Consider the following 4,543-nt stretch of genomic DNA (forward strand, 5'->3'; position numbering starts at 1 on the left):
TTTTCAGTTATTTTTGGCGTATATGCTTTGCCTTGAGTGAATTGCAGGTATCAAAGCGCAAGGAAGTCATAGAGGGTTTGAACCATACGGGAATGACCTCAAACGTAGGACCTACGTGTAAGGCCTTCTGTACCAACTTTAACTATTTAACTATTAGGATTTCTTGTTTGTGTGTCTCTTTATGCTGTATGCCCTCCGCTCTATTGCAGTTCTCAACCTAAGACCCTAGGGTGATTCTACCTGGAACAAACCTTGAGACCAACAATTAGGGTTTTTATGAGTGAATATAAATAAGGATATGGTTTTTCTTTAGGGTTTCTAAATATCAATTAGGGTTTACAAAAGCTTAGATGCCAATAACCTCCAACAATATGAAGATTACAAACCCTAAAAGGAATCCAAAATCCTAATCCAATTTAGATTAGACTTTAAGTAAATAAAAAAAATTATACATACCTTAAGGAATACATACCTTAGTCCTCCAAGATCATAAGAAGTCCGTTGCAAAGGTTTCTCCAAGATGCCATGATCTTTTAATTGCTTTCAAGAATGAATACTCCAAAGATGTCGAGAATAAGGATTGCCTCTTAAAGGTACATTTTTCTCCAAGCTTACTTTCTTCACCAAATTGAATATGGATGTAACTTGTCTGATTTTCACTTTCTCTTTCGAATCTCTCAAGATGGACTATATGACAGTCCTCAAAACCTGTAATCATGGTGTTGACTAGTAAAAATATTTTGGAACCTATCCAAAACACTGCTCCCATATATTTTGATCATATAACTGAGCCTTATTGGGTCTCGTTCCTCCTGAGGTATACACATAAATTTTTAGAAATTTAGTCCTTGGTTAGGGCACTAGAATAGGCCTATAATCCTCCATAATTTTTTGTGTTGGTTCTTCTAATAAAGTGGTTATGCTTAAAAAAATTCTCATACTACTCCTTCTCCCAGGTCATGAAAGATTATTCCACATCTCTGAAACCTTAGATTAATCCCTTTCAGATGTGGTTTACAAGCTTTGGCCTACCTTATAGGACCTTCATCCTTGACTAGGATTGTAGCTTTGCTCCTTGGATCACTACAAAAGGTAGAGGGGTTGTCAATAAATGTGTTCTTCTGGTCTCCACAAGTATTTAGTCTCCTAGAGAAGTGATCAGGACTTCGGTCCCTTTATTTTATTGATGCCATGAGGTCTAGCTCATATTGTAGCCTTCAATAGTTCCTATCCCATAATAAACCAAGACTTTTATTTGATTTAGATTTTTTTCTTCCTTTGAGAGTCAACGATATTCAAGCTGCCTCTTCCCTTCTCCTTCACCTTAGCTTTGATACCATGTGAGAAAATCAAAAGGAATTTTTTTTCTTGTCTTTGATAATTACTTGTGATGTATTTTTATCTTCTTTAGGTATTATTTAGCTTTCTTATGTCTTCTTTAACTTTTTATCATCAAGCAACTATCAAAAAGCAAATACATGAAGACATTAGGGAAAGTTTGAGGTCTAAAATGGGACTCAAAACAAAAATGTACAACCAAAATTAACTATATAAGAACCAATAGGTTTCAATATCATGGTTTTAACCATGGGGGATGATTCACAATTTTTGGAGTAAAAAAGTAAAAAGATAAAAAAATAAAAATAAAAATATATTTTTTCAATTCGTATTTTTAACTTATCTCCCTACGGTTTTACTCAAATTCTGAATGGGATCACTTATTGGATGCAAAATTTAATTTCATATCTAAGAAGTACCCATGTTGCATACTTTCGATGGACCCTGCTACATGAAAAATGAGAAATACATGGAAAACACGATTGCAATCATGCTTGTTCATGTATTTCTCATTTTTCATGTAGCAGGTGTAGTGCCCTACTCTAGTTGACTAATGGTGATATGAGATTAATATTTATTTAGCCCTAAGGCCCACACTTTATTATTTGAGGACCTCAGGTTGAGTATTCAGACGCATGAATCTATTATTATTGGTTGTGATGTTTATGTATGATCTCCATTGATATTATGATGAAGATAACATTAGTGGTTATGCATGTTCTCTATTGATATTATGATGATTGTGGCATAAATGGTTATGTTTGTTATCTATTTGATGTTATGATGTTGATAGCTTTGATGAATATGTATGCTTCCATTGATGTTATGATGATGATAGCCATGATGGATGTGTCACCTATGAGGACTCCTATAAAAGAAGGGGCAAGCCATGGGAGAGAGGACTTTTTTGGGAACCCTATTGTTGGATGGATGAGATTATGTCAGAGTAGTAATTACGAAACTATAGTGAGTTTGGTCAGGTAGAGGATTTTAGAGAGGGGACTCTTGAGCCAAGGAGTGCTCTCCTCTACCAGTTATTGCATTCCTCCATTGTACAACCCCATTGCAGCTCGGGGGTCTGCAGGGAAGAAGAGTACCCAAGGAGTAGGCTGGGAGGTTAACCAGTGGGTCATCGCATTCGGATCAAATACGTCGTCATTCACACTCGGAGGTGATCGACAACAAGGGAAGACAAGTAACGCAAATCAAGTGGAGTCTCGTCTTCTGGTGAACGATACATATGTGTTGCAATATTATTATTTTGTATGATTCTTTATGGCCTTAGTTAAATATATGTAAATTTTATGATATGTTCAATGAAATGAAATTCAGGGATGTGTTAAATAGTGTTGAATAAAATTTGAATTCCCAATGTTTTTCTCTTTTGGTTGTATTTTATTGTGATTTAATTTGAAAGAATATATATATATATATATATATATATATATATATATATATATATATATATATATATATATATATATATATATATATCTATATATATATATATATATATATATATATAACTGGTCCTTACACTTGGTATCAGAGCTATGTTGAACCCTTGAGACCTATGGGCCCATGCATACATGATTAAATAATCTTCTTAATTTATATTTAAAGAAACAAACAATTAGTTTCAATGAGATTCTGTCATTGTGAAATCACATAGCTGAATTGCAAGTGTCACAAGAGTATGTATTTAGTTTATTATAGGGAAAATGTATATTCAATTATAATCGGCAAATGGAATTTAAGAAATTTTAAAAGGGCAGAAAGGTCTGGTGGCGAAATTCATATCCTACTGTAAACACATTGCCTGTATGAAAAGTGGATAGTTGACAATGGCAACGGACAGATTGAGTGCTTTGGATGATAACCTACTCTGCTCTCATATTCTCTCTAAGCTATCTTTACCACATGCAATCCATTGTTCTTTTCTTTCACGCAGATGGCGATATCTGTGGATCGTTTTACCTCACTCCTGTTTTCCAGTAGCTTCGACCGTGGATCTAAGGTTAGAGATCATATACTTATCATAGCACTGAAATGCTCCAATACTTGGGAATCTCCATGTATCGATACACTCAGGATAAGATGGATACCACAGCTCTCTTGCAAGACCCATTCCCACTTGAATTTCCACAATGGTTTCCCCCAAAAGATCCTTAAAATTCTCCTTAAAACTCCGCATGTAATCAGCATAGCATTGAACATGTGTCCTTCCCTTCAAAACTGGAAGATTATCACATCCCAATGAAATATACTCGTAGTTTCTCCTGCCCCACTGGTCTGTGTAGGCTAGATCATTATCATAGTTTATTTCTTCGACAACCCATCTTGGCAATGGAATATTGGCAGAATCTCCAACATTTCCTCCACACTGGTGGAATGACATTACAGCCTAGACTTTCAATCCATGTTTCTTGACCATTTCCAGCAGCTCTCTATACCCAGACCAATTATACTACCTTGGAGCCTCTCATTCATCAAGACCCCACCAAACATCCACCATAACTCCCTCAACACCAGCACTCATCAAGGTTTGAAGACTGGCATTCATAGTCTTCCATCTATTGACTGTATCGTTATGGTTTATGCTATCCAGAGGGAGCATAACAAACACAGGGACCCCACCTGCTCCATGCTTTTTCATAGCATCCAGAGGCAAATCATGCAACTTTTCTTCAAAACTCTGCTCAATTTGGGCACCAACTCCGGCTTCCGCATCTGTGGCAGTGACAGCCTGAGTTTGAACCTCAAATTCCTAGCACGCCACCGACAAATCTAGCCGAAGCCCAACATTTTGTCCTCTTGGGCTATGAACAGTCCTCCTCCACCATTCCTCGACAGACGGAGAAGAACTACATGGACTTACAGGGGGAGAAGAAACTTGCAATAAGTGCATATCAAAATCTACTTTAGGTCTCTGGGTTTTGCAATTAAGACCTGAAGAAGGCCTCCATTGAGCTGATATATGCTTTCCAGCCTCATCTAGGCAGCAATCAGAAGACGTCTCAGAATACGAAAGCTTATCAGGGAATACCAATGAGCTAATTTGATGAGGAATTCCTAAAGACATGATTGCAAATTTCGATAATCACAAAACAAAATCTACTAAAAATAGCAAGGATTTATTCGAATCCAGTTAAAAACCACAATAACTGATCAAAACAGTATAAATAGATTTTAATCAAGCGGGGAT

The 4,543-nt window shown here is 36.3% G+C and overlaps 1 pseudogene; it reads right to left on the reverse strand.

Moving 5' to 3' along the window:
* Positions 1–3,316: 3,316 nt before the first annotated feature.
* On the reverse strand, positions 3,317–3,736 carry LOC149223015 (beta-amylase 1, chloroplastic pseudogene; annotated as a pseudogene).
* Between the last annotated feature and the right edge of the window lie 807 nt (positions 3,737–4,543).

The sequence above is a fragment of the Pinus tabuliformis genome, chromosome Q (genome assembly GCF_031772625.1).
Source record: "Pinus tabuliformis cultivar Carrire ecotype Pingquan chromosome Q, CPIR1, whole genome shotgun sequence".
Classification (NCBI taxonomy): domain Eukaryota; kingdom Viridiplantae; phylum Streptophyta; class Pinopsida; order Pinales; family Pinaceae; genus Pinus; species Pinus tabuliformis.